This window comes from Notamacropus eugenii, chromosome 2, assembly GCF_028372415.1.
Source record: "Notamacropus eugenii isolate mMacEug1 chromosome 2, mMacEug1.pri_v2, whole genome shotgun sequence".
In the NCBI taxonomy this organism is placed as follows: Eukaryota; Metazoa; Chordata; class Mammalia; order Diprotodontia; family Macropodidae; genus Notamacropus; species Notamacropus eugenii.
Genome location: NC_092873.1, coordinates 48,901,129 through 48,916,271, shown reverse-complemented (window position 1 = coordinate 48,916,271; position 15,143 = coordinate 48,901,129). Strand labels below are relative to the sequence as shown.

The 15,143-nt window shown below is 49.5% G+C and overlaps 1 protein-coding gene across 5 annotated transcripts in view; it reads left to right on the top strand.

Annotated features, from left to right (window-relative positions):
* Positions 1 to 591: 591 nt before the first annotated feature.
* Positions 592 to 15,143, top strand: part of GTF2IRD1 (GTF2I repeat domain containing 1) — a 220,665-nt gene continuing 206,113 nt past the window's right edge. For all 5 annotated transcript variants that reach the window (XM_072640170.1, XM_072640171.1, XM_072640169.1 and 2 more), the window contains exon 1: positions 592 to 752. The gene's annotated coding sequence lies outside the window, so the exon portion shown is untranslated. The remainder of the gene's footprint in view (positions 753 to 15,143) is intronic.

The following is a 15,143-nucleotide window of genomic DNA, read 5'->3' as shown; positions in this document are numbered from 1 at the left end:
CCCAGGGTGCCCAGCCCCGGGGCAGGCGGGCGCTCTCCCCGCTCATCCCGCCCTCCGGGACCCCTCCCTGCGCCCCCGGGTGTCCGCCTCCCGGGTCCCCACGGCCGGCCGGGCTCTCCGGGCGCCGGCTCGGGCTAATCCTGTATGTAAATGACAGCCAATCGAGGTGGTTGTTGAGCGGGGCTGGGATTAGAGACGGGGCGAATGGCTTGCAATCTTACTGGGATTACAGAACAAAGAGGCTCCTCTCCGCTCTCCGCTCTCCTCCTCTCCCTTCTCTCCCGTCTCTCCCCCCCTCCCCTCCTCTCTGCTGCAGCCCCGCGCGGGGGGGGGGCCCAGCTCCGGGAGAGCGAGAGCGAGCGAGCCCCCCCCAGCCCAGCCCGGCCCGGCCCGGCCCCCACCCTCGGCTCGCTCCGCTCCACTCCCAGCCCCCGGAGCGGGGGCTTCGTCCGCTCCCCGCCCCCCTGCGTGCCTAGGCTGGGGGGGTGGGGGGGAGAGATTACCCCACCCCCACCCCGCAGCTTCTCCCCCTCCTCCTCCTCCCCCTCCTTCTCCTCCTCCTCCCCTCTCCCTGCCTCCCTCCCTCCCCCCGTCTTTCTCTCCCTCCTCCCATCCCCTCCTCCTCTCCTTCTGCCTCGTCTTCCCCTTTCTCCCAGATTAATTAAGGAGGCAGCGGCGGGAGGCTGAGTCCTGGCCGGGAGCGAGCTGGGGCCGGGGCGCCGGTGGGCAGGAGTGCTTGGGGATCCTCCGAGGTAAGAGAAACTTTTATACCGGGGGGCGGGTGGGCTGAAGCCGTCCCCCCCCTTCACTCCATCTCTCCCCCCACCCTCTTACCCTCCCATGCGAGGTGAACAAAATCTGGCTGGGTCTATATTTTGGGTGCATTGGGAGACACGTGACTAGGGAGGTCGCGGCTGGAATGGTGGTGTGGGGGGAGGGGGCTGGGAGGGGGCACCCCTCCCCCCACTTCCTACCTCCACCTGCGGGGAAGGGGGGGATGTTCGGGATCCGGAGCTGTCAGCCTCCGACCCTTGCTGGGGGGTGGGGGGGTGCCCGAGTGATCTGGGAGAGGGAAGAGGACAGAGGTTTGCTGCAGTTGGAGAATGAGGTCAGTTCTGCCCAGTGCCAGTCTGGGGCCGAGGAGAAAAGTGCTCCCTGGCAAAGGGGCGCTCCAGCTACTTTTCCCTCCCCATCCTGGGTGAGAGATGGGCTTGGGTTGAGGGCATCTTACTGCTGTGCCCCAGCCCCAGCCTGGGGAGGCTGAGCACCTCTTGGCATTCACCCCCTAGCCCACCTTTTCTTCCCACTGCTGGGGCAAGTGCCTGGGGCTGGGGATCAAACGTGTTAGTGGGTTGACTTTGGAGACCCAGGCTGGGGGGGGGGGGATACCCCGCCCCCAGGAGTTCTGCTTTCTGGCTTCTTGGCGCGTGTAAGATGGAGTCTATGGCAGAAATTTGGGGGCAGTGGCAAGATTAGTTGGGGAGAAGAGGGACGAACCCATACCTGGAGGAGGGGAGGTTGCACCCTCCAGGATGCCCATCCCCAGCCTGAAGCTCCTGCCCCCCCCCCGCCCCCCCCCCCCCCGCCTTGCAGCTGACATAGATCCCCAGATAAAGTGTTTCCCTTATGCCATCCCTGGGCTGTTTGGTGGTGGTAGCCAAGCCCCCGGAAGTGGGGTCACTAAGCATGAGGTGAAGGGGGTGGGGCTTGAGGGAGGAGCCCGGGCTGAGGCTGGCCAGGGGGGGAGACCGGCTAATAGGGACAACTTGGGGGAGGAGGAATTGGGGATTCCAACATAACAAGATCCTCTGGAGAAATGAGAAACTGGGTGTGGGAGGCCTGGGGGTGCCCCCTCCCCCAGCCTCGGGCCCCTGCTGGCAGCTGGCATAGGTTCTAAGGTGGATGGACCTTGGAGGAAGGCCTGACCAGCTCCTGAACTCCAGGCAGGGTCCAGTGGATGAGGATGAGGCTGACCTCCCATTGGGGTAGGAAGAGGAATCCTAGGGCTCTTTGGAGGGCAGTGAAACACATGGATCCTTGTCCTCTTGCCCCTTTGCCAGGGCTGGAGGCAAGGGCTAGAACTCATCCTGCATCCCACTGGTCTGGAACTAAGATGAGGGTCCTTCCCAGCCTCAGTTTCTCTCTGGCAGTCAGGACTTCCTCTGCCTTTCTGACCTGTGACTTTGGTTTCCAGGGCTGCTGGACAAGATCTCCTGGGCAGACTTGGGGTGTAGGGGGCTGTGAGTGGGGGATGGAGAGGATAGATATGTTATTCCACCTCAGCTTTTTTGGAGGGGGGAGTTTTAGAAGAAAGAGGCTGGGGAGTTGAGGTTAGAAGGAAGCTCCCTCTCCTCCTGGAAGGTTTTTAACTACTGGCAGCATGACTACTTATCAGGTTTATGGGCAAAGATTTTTATTCAGATAATGCTTGATCTGACTGACCTCAGAATTCCCCTCCAACTCTGAGATTCTGTGATTATCTGAATGCGTAACCCATAATAAGGATAACTGATTCCTCCTTCTTCCACTTACTGTCTGTGTGACCTTGGATAAGTCATTTCCCCCAAGTCTCAGTTTCCCCTTCTGTAAAATGAGGGAGAAAATGGAAACAGTTAGGTGGTGAAGTAGATAGAGTGCTGGCCCTGGAATCAGGAAGACCTGAGTTCAGATCTGGCCTGACACTTACTAGCTTTGTGACCCTGGGCAAGTCACTGCACCCTGTTTGCCTCAGGTTCCTCATCTGTAAAAATGAACTGGAGAAGGAAATGGCAAATAACTGCAGTATCTTTGCCAAGAAAACCCCAAATGGGGTCATGTAGAATAAAACATTACTGAAAAAAATACGAGTTGAACTAGGTGCCTCCAAAGATCTCCGTCTCAAAATTTTCCTCCATTGTCTCTTCCACCTCAAGACAATCCCATCAGTCATGGAGTACAGGTAGCAGGCGCCCTGTTTAATGGATGGGGAAGCAGGGCCACACCTGAACTAGGGCTAATTAATATGACTTGCTTGGGGTCACTTCCTATGCTTTTGGAAAGATGATGGTGGGCTTTCACCTTCCATGGCCACATTCTGGGCCTTTGAGCCCTTTGGGCCAGATAAAATGGTGAGGGTGGGGTATCCTGGAATGTGACCATTCCATCCTTCCCATAATTTAGCAGGCCAACCCATGAGAAGAACTGCCCTTAATATTTGGAATCCAGTGGAAAGAATATTTGGCTCCAGAGTCAGGGAACTTAGATTCAAGACCTGCCTCTACTATTTACCGACCCTGTTGCTTTGTCTTCAGTTTCCTCATCTGTAAAAAGACAGAAGCAACTGGGTGGTGCAGTGGATAGAACATCAGGTCTGGAGTCAGAAAGACTCATCTTCCTGAGTTCAAATTTGGCCTCAGACACCTACTACCTGTATGATTCTGGGCAGGTCACTTCACCTTGTTTGCCTCAGTTTCTTCATCTGTATGGCAAACCACTCTAGTATCTGTATCAAGAAAACCCCAAATGGGGCCACGAAGAGTCAGACACAACTGAAAAAAGGGAGGAGTGGGCCGTTTTGAATTACCTTTACTCTTGTCTCATCACCAAAATAGAGAAGGCGGAGGGGGCTAACCAAAGGGGACAAGATTCAGAGCTGAAGGCCCTGATAGCCTGGCTTGGTTGGGACTGGTATAGATGAGGACAGCCTAGTGCCCTGGGGGCCCTGGGCGAAGTTAAAGAATAAGTTCACAAAAGAGACCTGTCATTCCTCCTAGCTTGCTACAGCTGAGCCAGCAGCCTCCAGATTGAGGAGGGTAGGGGCATATCTGAATGTCACTCCTGGAGTAGATCTCGGAGAAATAACTTGACTAGAACTGAACTCCAACGGTAGCAAATGCTGTTTGGGGTGGACTCAAAAAAGCATTCTTTTATTAGAAAAGGGGGCTGGGGACTGGGTACTACCCCCCAGAGGAAAGCAAAGAATTTCCCTAAGGTCTTCTGGATGGACAGACAAAATGGTCTTCTTAAGAGTGTAGAGAGGGGTATACTGGGGTCATGGACAGGGGTAAGGAGGAGGGCCAGGCTAGGGGACACAGTAGGGCAGGATGCTGCCCAGGACCATGCACAGTGTCTGTAGATCTTATGGGAGAGAAGGGGTGAGGACGTTCCCACATTTCTCCCTTGGCTAACCATGAATCCTTATGTGACACCCCTAGAAGTGACATGGGTCCTCTGCCTTTCCCCAACTTCCTGCTAGGAGTCCCTTTTCCCCATTCATAGGTGAACTTCAGCCCTTAACAGAGGAACTAAGGTTCCAGGAAAACAGGGCAAAAAGGGAACAGAGAAGAGAGATGGAAGGGAGAACCTAGCCAGCCTTTATCGGCCAGATTCTGGTTCCTCAGCTATGCTGCTTTTCTGCCTGAGGTTTCCAGGCCAGTGCCTATCTTTATAGCTGAATTCATTTTTCTTTATGCAACTCTCTCTTTCTCTGACCCTCCCCCCCATTCCCCACCTCCCCAAGCCAGGCAGGAACCTTGAAAATGGTATGTGGACACCCATATTGAACTGGCTTCTTCTTCCATGTACTTGGCCCAGGATACTAGGTTTTCAGCTGGAGGGCTTCCATTCAAGACATGACACTGCCTCGTACTCCTTGGATGACTTTAGGTGAATCTCCTAACCCCTCTGGGCCTCACTTTCCTCAAATGTAAAATGAAGGGAGTTGGACCAGATGACCTCTAATGACCGTTTGATCCTATACCATGGTGGGGACTGTTGGATGCTAACCTTAGTTTTGCCTCTTAGAGTTTCCTTGCTGCCTTCAAAACCCAGCCCAAGGACCACATCCATGAAACATTGCCCGATTCCTTCCCCTAACCATTACATAGCAGCTTTGAGGTTTGCAGAATGTGTTTGTAGGTTATCTCTCTTGATTCTCACAACCCTGGATATGGGTGCTTTTATTATCCCCATTTCATAGATTAAGAAACTGAGACTGAGAGAGCTCTAGTGACTTACCAAGGGTCACATAGCTCATAGGTATCTGAGGCTTTCCTGCCTCCCAATTCACCACCCTAGCTGCACTTCCAATTTACTTTGTACATATTTATGTACGTGTCTCCCTGTAGAATGTAAAAAGGAGCAGGTGCAGGATAAGTACCTGTAGATTGATTGTGAGGGGTTTCCTTTCTTTGTTCCAATCCATAAGAGACAGAGTTGGGGAGGGACCTCTGGGCAGAGGCAGCTGATAGCAGAATGGACGGAGAGATGGGCAGTTCAAATCCTAGCTACCTCAGTTTCCTCAGCTATAAAATGGGGATAACAACACCGCCTACCTCCCAGTATTGTTGTGATGACCACTTAGCCTGGTGCCTGGAGCTTACATAGGAGACCTATATTCCTATTCCTTTCCCCTAGGCAGGCCAAGGGAGTTGAGTGGGGCTGGCCTCCTTCAGCCCCATCCTGGAAGGCTTGGACCTTAGGGTCTATTTGTCTCCTTCTCCCCCCTCTCCCCTCGTCTCAATGAACTGACCAGGTAGTTCAGTTTCAGATGAGTTTTACCTGGAGTTGGTTTTTTTTTTTTTTTCGGGGGGGGGAGGGGGGTGTGTGTGTGTGTTATTTTGACTTAGGCCTCTGGTTGATGCACAAGGGTCCCAAATAGATGTGCTGGCGGTTCCCACATGCCTTTGTGTGTATGGGTGGAGGGGGACTTGATCTAAGGAGGCCAGGCTGCCTGGCAGGAAGGAATTTTGGCGGGCCTGACCTCTTGGCCAGAGAAATACCTCAGAGCAGCCACTCATGGGGACATGGGGGTGAGGGCCACATTGTAGTTATGGATTTCCACTAGAGAAGCATTGTGGTTCCTCCCAAACCTGAGATTGGGTGACCCTAGGAGAGGCTCCAGGATCTCACATTTAGAGCTGAAAGAGACCTTAGAGATGATCTAGGCCAATCCAGTCATTTTATAGATGAGGAAACTGAGACCCAGAGAGGTTAGCATTTATTTAAACTTCTTCTGTGCCAGATGTAGTGAGCCCCAGGGTTACTAAGAAAGACCAACATAGCTCCTGCCCTCCCAGGACTCACGGTCTAATAAGATACAGGCCAACAATTATGTAAATACCAGAGGGAGATGTGGCCCTTCTTGGAGGAAGCTAAGAGCATGTGTGGGGCCCAAAGTGGGGTCTAACCTAGTCAGGGATGGAATTGGGAGGGTGCCGCATGGAAGTAGAAGCAGGAAGGCCATTCATTTCAAAGAAGATTGGAAAGGTAGGAAGCAGGGGCTATAGATACCAAAGCATTTTGTATTTGATCCTGGGGGTCATAGGAATTTACTGAGGGGAGGAAGAAAGACACCTGAGTGACACGAGATGAGAAAGGAAGCATTGGTTCAAGTTCCTCCAACTGGGAAGTGGCAGATGGAGGATTTGAACCCACACCCTCTGACTCCAAATCCAGCCATCAGAACTGGCTGTGCAGTTGGGAAGACCTGTGTGACCCTGTACAAGTAGCTTCCCAGTGCCTCCAAGCAACCCATCAAGGCTAGAAATGGCTGAATAACTGCTGATGTGCTTCAGCAGCGTCCTTATTTACCTTGATAGATCATCAGTCTAGAACTGGAAGTAACCAATCCTTCACTTTACAGATGAGGAAACTGAGGCAAGGGAGGCTTGCCCAATGTCACACAAACAGTGATAGAGTTAGCATTGCTGTTTTTACCTAATAGGAGAGGAGACTGGATGTATTAACTTCCTAGCCCTTAACCCAGTGGCTCTTTCTCTCCGAGGTCTGGGCATGAAAGTCCTTAGTTAAGGATCGGGAGGTTGGCAGGGAAGGAAGTAGAGTTTGATGGGGCTGTGTTTGGCTTTTGTGGTGACATGAATCCCAAAAGGGATGTGAAAGTTGCCATTCCCTACTTTAGCGTAAAGGAAGGCGATTGTATGAATTGACCTAGAAAGCCAAGGGCATGGCACCAATGACATCAGACCTCATTCTTGCGTATTTCGTGATAAATTAGTCAGATACTGGGCTTATGGTTGCCTTTTTTTTTTAAACCATGCTCAAATAAATTATAGATCTTTTAAGATTGTAGGGGAATTGTTTTACTTACTTAGAATAGTCATCCGTATAAGTTCTGGGGAAGCATTACTGGGCTGATCAATGGGCTGATTTCAAATCTAATAGCCCTAGAACTAGAAGGGGCGTCATCTGCCCTCATCATTTTACAGGTTAGGAAACTGAGGCCTAAGGATGTTAAGTGAGACAGAAGGATTTGAACCCAGGTCCTTGGACTCTAGAGCCAGTGCTCTTTCCAAGTAGCAAAATTGGGAGTTGAACCTCAGGCCTTTAACATCCCCCCATTATTTCATGTTTTTTGTTCTCACTACTATTGTCACCCCCATTTTACAGATGAGAGGAATGGGGAAGAGGTGAAGGGGTGTCCATGGTCACAGAGCTAGTATGTGTCAAAGGCAGAAACTGAATTCAGGTCTTCCTGGCTGTAGGGCCAGCTCTCACTCCATACTAGGTCACTTGTAAGGCATAACACATTTATTTTACGCTTAACCCATTTAATTGACATTAGCAAACAAGGAAAGTCATAGTTCAATGACTGCTTCTGAAGCTTGTGCGATCCTGGCAAGTTGCTTCCCTACTAGGCCTTAGTTTCCCCTTCTGTAAAATGAGAGAGGTGGTATATCATGGACTCTAAATCCATTCTTTGGGTCTGGTTGGGCACTTAGTACAGTGCCTGGCACATGGGGCTTTTACTGATACAGGGAACTCTAGGGTGAGGACGCTCACTTGGCCAGTGCAAAGCAACACTTTTTCTGCCACCCGTAGCCTTAGAGGGATATGTAGAGCACTGGCAGATAAGGTGACTTGGAACCACTGGAGCTGGGCTCAGGCTTCCAGGCTGCTCTCTCTCCTTCCTCTCTTCAGTTTCTTTCTCTGGATCATTCCTTGTGCTCCTGACTGGCCCTTAGCAAAACTTTACCTGTCCCTCGTCTCATCTCCTTGGGCTTTTCAAAGCGCTTGTCTGATCTGATGCCACTAACACTCTAGTATGAATTACCTTGAGAGAAGCTATGGAGTATATGTTGTGGAAGAGAGCCATGAATGATCAGGAGTCAGAAGACCTAGGTTTAGGTCTGCCCCATACATATTAGCCACATGACCTTGGAAAAATCATTCTGGGCCTGTTTTCTTCTCTGTAAAATGATGGTAGGAAGGAAACAAATATTTTTAAAGTGCCTGCTATGTGGCAGGCACTTAGCAGATATCTCATTTGATCCTCACAGTAACCCTTTGATGTAGGTTTTATTATTATGCCCATTTTACAATTGAGGAAACTGAGACAAACAGGTTAAGTAACTTGCCCACTGTCAGCTAGCAAGTGTCTGAAGCTGGATTTGAACTCAGGTCTTCCTGACTCCAGACCATTGTGCCACTTGTCTGCCGGTCCCCAGGGTCCGTTCTAGTTCAGGTATTGTTTCTGTAGCGAGGGCAGAAGATTCTGGGCCTCTGGGCATTTGGGGCACCGTAAAGAGGAAGGCAGGGAAGTATAGATATGTCCCTGGTCTTGGCTGGTAATGCTGGAAATGAAGAATGGGGAGAGTGGGATGGGAAGATACCCTAGCTGCCCCAGGTTCTGTGAATTTCCATATGTCCAGATGATCCCCCATGTCTGGCTTACTGGACAGAGCAAGCTAGCTAGAAATCCTGACCTAGCATGACTGTCCTCATTTCAGTGGCCCCTCTGGTGTGTGACTTAAGATGACCAGAGATGGAAGGATGTAGTGGGCACTGGAACTGATGCCAGTTACATGGTGCCAGTTACATGGTGCCAGTTACATGTCTTATTCTATATGTGCTCCCATGGCACAGTGCTAGAAGGGACTAGAAAGAGAGTTTGGAGTCCAAGGATCTGGGCTCAAATCTCCCCTCTGCCACTTACTAGCTGTGTTATCTTGAGCAAATCACTTCCCCTGGGCTTCAGTTTCCTTCCTTGTTCTACAATTCCAAGCCTCTCTTTGCCTCAGTTTCCTCTCCTGTAAAATGAAAAAGTTAGACTAGCTGCCCTCTGATCTTTCTTCCAATTTTAGAACTGTTGTTTTACAATTCCAAATCTCCCTTTGCCTCAGTTTCCTCTTCTGTAAAATGAAGAGGTTAGGCTGTATGACCTCTGAGCTTCCATCCACCTCTGGGGCTAGGACCCCTTGATCCATCTTCACAAAGACAGGACTCCTTGGTCGCCCAAGGCACGCTTATTTCAGTCTGTAGTCAGGGTGAAGGATTGTCTGGACAGGACTGGCTGTACCTGGGACAGTGGGTTAGTCTGTGGCCTGAGGCTGGATTTTAAGGTCCCTTCCTAAAGTCCTGTGATTCTATGTGGTCTTTTCATCTTCCATACTCCCATAACACTTAGCCTAGGGTGCTCTCTGTAGCTGCTGAAATCCTTTACGTTCATGGGTAACTGACCCCTCCCCACCAGCACACATCTGTTTCACTCCCTGAGAGAAGAGACTGTTTTATTTAATAATGTTGAAGCCGACGACAATGATGATAGCCAGCGTTTACATGGTGCCTACTACGTGCCAGATGCTGCACTAAGTGCTTTACAGATATTATCATTGATCCTTATTTCTCTCTGTATTCCCAAGTACAACCCCACAGCGTAGGGGCTCAGTTAACGTTTGTATTATAAGCAGTAGTTCAGGGTTCTTACTAACTAGTCCATGGTCTTCTCCAGCTTTAATGGGTCCCCGGGTAATTTAGAATGAAAGATTAAACCCCATAGTCCCACACAGATACAGAACTGAGCTCAGTAGAAATGGATACCATCCTGATTGGGCATTTTCTGCTTGGGAAGTTGGAATGGGGATTAACTGAAGGTTGAAGTGTGTGACATACGAAGCTAATGCTCTGATATTGATATGCTTATGGTGAGCTTATTACTTTGATTAAATGCTTTTCTAAAGTTGAGGAGGGGAGGGGAGGTCTGCGGCCTCTTTAAAGGCAAACCAGCAGCTGGGAGAGGGATTATAGTGGGCGGAGGTGAGGATGGATGGCGTGAGTGTTGTCTGTCCAGTGTGTCCTGTCAAACTTTGCTAGCTCTGGGAGGATGAAGACCATTTGGAAAAAGTGGAGTTGCCCCTCCCATAGACAGCTGCGCCAGACAGTCTAGAATGCCCCATTGTTGGGACACTGGACATGTTCAGGACCAGCAGTGGTGAGATATTGTTGATTAGTGGACTTCAGGCTTAAAGTAAGGCAACAGTGGGATGGGACAGTTGGAAAATAACCAGGAGATGTTGAACTCTGGTAACAGACACAGCCATCCTCTGCCCCAGTCAGAGCCTGTCTGGAGTGTTGTGGTCACCTGTGACTCCCATGGTGTGGGAAAGATGCTGACTAGCTAGAGACTGTCCAGAGGAGGCCAGCCAGAGTGGGGAAGAGCCTTCCATCCATGTCATATGAGAATCTGTCAAAAAAACGGGGGATGTTTTGTCTGGAGAAGAGAAGGCTTGGGGGGAATGTGAGAGCTGTCTTCCAGTATTTGAAAGGCTCCCAGGTGGAAGAAGGGATTCACTTGTTCTGTCTGAAGGTAGAAAGGTAGAAAGAGAAGCAAGAGATGGGAGCTGCAAAGAGGGTGATTTAGCCTGGGGTGGGGGGAGCATGGCTGGGCCTCGTTAGAGGTCTTCAACCCCTGATGCTATGTGGCTTCATCTTCCCAGAGTTGGGATTAGGAGGAGTTGAGAGTTGAGAGGCAGCCTCTGGGGCACAAGGCCACTTTCTTCCTTCCTCCCCACACTGCCCTGGAGAGCTTGAACCTCCTGATCCCACCAGTGTCTTTCAGAAGCTACACAACTCCACAGCATCTCCCTGTTCTTTAAGAATCCAAAGGAGGGTATCTAGGAGGGTGAGTGTCCTTGAGGTCATGCCCTATGAGCTTCCCATCCCTCTAGATGTTCAAGCAGAGGTGGAATGATCTTATTTAGAGGGGGGAGGTTGGACTGGGGAGATAACTTGGTACCTGTCGAGACTCCCCTCAGTGGAATACAGTGGAAAGAACGTTGAAAATGATGGTGAACCTGAGCTCACCTCTGACACATACCATTACCAATGTAGCCTTGAGTAGATCACTTACCCGCCCAGAGCTGCCTCAGTTTCCTCTTTTGTAAAATGAGAGCATTGGGTTAGATGTAACCTCTAAGGTCCCTTCCAACTCTGTTTCTATGAATCTATATTATTACTGACCTTGAGTCCCCTTGGACTCAGGGTCTCTGATTCTACGAATCACCTCATTTCCATGATGAGCCTGATTCCTGACTTACCTATCTATATTTATATCCCCAGTGATAAAGAGACCTGGGTGAGGAAGAAAGGCCAGGGAAGGGAGAGGAAGGCTAAATGCTCAGTTAAACAGATAGTGCTCCCTTTTTAAGCCCCTGGTAATTCTTGCTTTATTGAGATAGCCAGCAATTAGGACCTTGTGGCAGGAGAGTTCATACTGCTGGGTAAAGTAAGCCTGAAAAGGTTTTCTCAATCCTGGTGTGATGCTAGCTACACATTTCTGAGTGGTTCATAACATCACTGCTCCTTCTCCCCTTCTCTCAACCTGCAAGGGAGAAATTCCATTAAACTGTCCCTCTGAGTATTTGTCAGAAGCTATCTGTGCCCTAGGTCCCTCTGCGTCTCTCAATCTTTTCCCTGGTCCACTCTTTCCTCCTTCTCCTCCTGGGCTCTTTACTATGGAAACAGAAATGCAGAGATGGACATAGTCAGTAAGCATATGTTAAGCACCTAATATGTGCCAGACTATCTGATAAGAGCTGAGAATACAAAAAAAAAAGCCAAAAGATAGACCCTGTCCGCAGGGTGCTTACCGCCTGCTTGAGGAGACAACATGCCAACAAGATGTAGACAGGAGAAAATCAGCGGAGAAAACACTAGCGTTAAGTGGGATTGGGAAAGTCTTCTTATAGAAGGTGGAATTTTTAGCTGGAACTGGAAGGAAGCCAGGAGGTAGAGATGAGGAGGAGGAGCATCCCAGCCACTGGGGACAACCAGGAAAATGTCTGGAGTCATTTGATGGGGTATGTGGCTCCGGGAGGTAGTAAGGAGGCCAGTGTTCATTGTATCTGCAGAGTACCTGGGGATCAGTAAGGTTTAAGAAGACTGGAAAGCTTTGAAGACCGAACAGAATATTTAATATTCTATTTCATATTATCCTGTTCCCATAAGGCATCCCTTGCCTTGGGCTTTGACCCTCGCTGTCTGACCCTGCTTGCAATGCTTTCATACTCACCTGTGCACAGAGCTTCCTGCTCTCACGCCAAGGCCTCAGGTACATTGCTGTGTCCTCGAGGCCACATTCCTGAATGTCTGCATCCCTTTGACACCTCCACTGCCTCTTCCACCATCTTTCCTCCTTTGCAGCATACAGCATTCTAACCACTATAGAGGCAGGATGGGACAGTGGCCCTGGGTTCCAATCCTGCCTTCAAGGTCACTTGTCTGATGTTGGCCATACTAATTAACCTCCCTGGGTCTCAGTTTCTTCTCCTGTAAAATGAGGGGCACTGGATGGTTTCTAGGGTCTCTTATATTTCTAACTCTATGATCCTGTGACCTTATAGGTCATCTTGGCATGGCAAAGTGGGGATAGCACTGGTTCTAGAGTAAGATGATCCGGGTTCAAATTCTGCCACTGAGACTTACTACCTGTATGATGGTGGACAAGTAAGCCATTTCACCTCTGAGCCTGTTTCCTCCTGTGTAAAATGAGCAAGTTGGCCCCTGAGGTCCCTTCCATCTTGAGATCTCTGATTTTTTCTTATGAATAGAATGCCAGATATTACAGCACTCACACCCCTTCCTGGGGTCCTAAATCATTTCCTCAAAATATTGAATTACCCATGTTTCCCCCAGACTCTCCTATTCTTGCAAGAGGTAGGAATCCAGGAGGGACCTTATTTTTGCCTCTTTCTGTTTCTCGCCTAACACAATATATGTATGGCACTCTATGATCAATCACGTTGACCCTTCTAAGACTGATACTAGGTGAGACTCACTGGGCTGGGGCTTTCTTTTTCTAGCGCCATCTTGGAAGATCGAGTTGGTGGGGTATGAAGTCATCAGAGCCTCCCTGCCGTTGCCCCAGTCTTACCTTTTGACCCTAACCCTGTGGGCCAAGGGTTGCCCTTGTAAAAGGGTTGCCCAAGTAAAAATCAAGGCAGAGAACAATCAATCCTTAAGCATTTATTAAGTACCTTCCGTGAGCCAGTCTCTGGGGATACAGAGACAAAAATGAAAAAGTCCTTTCCCCCAAGGAAAGTCTGCCTGCCTCAAGTCTCTCCAGCTCATGCTCCATTCAGCTGCCAAAGGTAGATCTAATCCTATCGCTCCCCACCCACCACCTCACTAATCTCTACTGGCTCCTATCACCACTGGAACACATACAGAATGCTCTGTTTGGCCCTGCTACCTTTTCAGTCTTCTTACTCGTTTACTCCCCAACATGTATACTTCATCCAGTGACACTGACCTCCTGGCTGGTCCATGGACAGGAGCCTCCATATCTAGGCTCTGGGCATTGTCTTTTTCCCTCATGCCTGGAACGCTCTCCATCTTCTGCTTCCACTACTGCCCTCCCTGGCTTCCCCTAAGTCACAACTCAAATTCCATCTTCTACAGGAAACCTTCCCTCACCCCTCTTAATTCCAGGGCCTTCTCGAAGTTAGTTACTGCCTACTTATCCTGTAGTTTGCTGCTTTGTATATGTCTTATCTGTCTCCCCCATTAGATGATAATCTTCTCCAGGGCAGGAACGATCTTTTGTCTGTTTTTGTATCCCCTCTGCTTAGCGCGGTTCCTGGTACATAGCTAGCACTTAGAAAAGTTAATTAAATGACTGGGTCGAGACAGAGCACATGAATACAAGTATATGCCCAAACCTGCCTAGCCTGCTCTGGAGTATTTACTGCCCCAATTCCAAGATATCCTGGACTCTGGACCCTGCCTGCTTGCATAGGGCCTGTGCCGCCTCTAATAGTCTTAACGTGGACCCTTTGGTGGCCTGGACGTAGGTCTCTTCTTGCTCTCTGGGGACCCTGATTCTGCTTCTGTTGACCGGCCATCTCCTCTGTCTACCCACATCTCCACATGGCAGCAGGTGTCCATCTGGAGCAATGGAGCAGGCCTGGGGATCTTGTCTCTCCAGACCTCTTCCATCCTGTGGCCTCGATCCAGAGTTTGCTTTCTCCTTCCCTTCCACGAAATCGAATTCTAATTTTTAACGGATGGGCCCAGCTCCTCGCCACACCCAGGAAATGGCTACTGTTTTCTAGAAACTGTCGAATTCTTGTTAATGGCGTACAATCAAAAGTCTTGTTAGGTAAATATAAATAATGACATTGCGATGTGCCATCTGTTAAAGAGCTTGGGAGCATACAGTTAATAGAATCAGTGCGTGGAGGACTGGTAATTGGCTGTGCTGCATAATTCTTCCAGAAGGGGTGGTTGTGTCTGTTTTCCCCCTTTGCTTTCTTTCTCTGCTGCCCATCCCCCAGGGAGGGGGATGGGGAACTTGTCTGAATCTGGGTCTTTTCATTGTTTTAATTTAATTCAGTCCTTCTAGAAGCTTTTGTTAAATGTCTCCTACATGCTAAGTACTAAGGATACAAAGAAAGGAAAAAAAAAATTAGTCCCTGTCCTCAAGGTACTTACATTCCAATAGGAAGGGGGGAGGGAAGCAAAATGCAAACAGCTATGTACAAAAATGATTTGTCATTCAGTCTTGTCTGACTCTTTGTGACCCCATTTGGGGTTTTCTGGGCAGAGACACTGGAATGGTTTGCCATTTCCTTCTCCAACTCATTTTGCAGTTGAGGAAACTGAGGCAAGCAGGGTGAAATGACTTGCCCAGGGTCACACATCTAGTAAAGTAAGCATCTAAGGTTGGATTTGAACTCAGGTTTTCCTGACTGGTGCTCTATCTATTCCATCACCTCGCTGGCCACCCAAAAATGAAAAAATAAAAATACAGGATAAATTGGATGTACTTGGGAGAGCTTTCTTTGTCTTGGAGGGGCTGACCAACAAGCATTTTTTAAGTGCTTACTGTATGCCATCCACTAGGGATACAAAGGCAGAAATGGACAGTC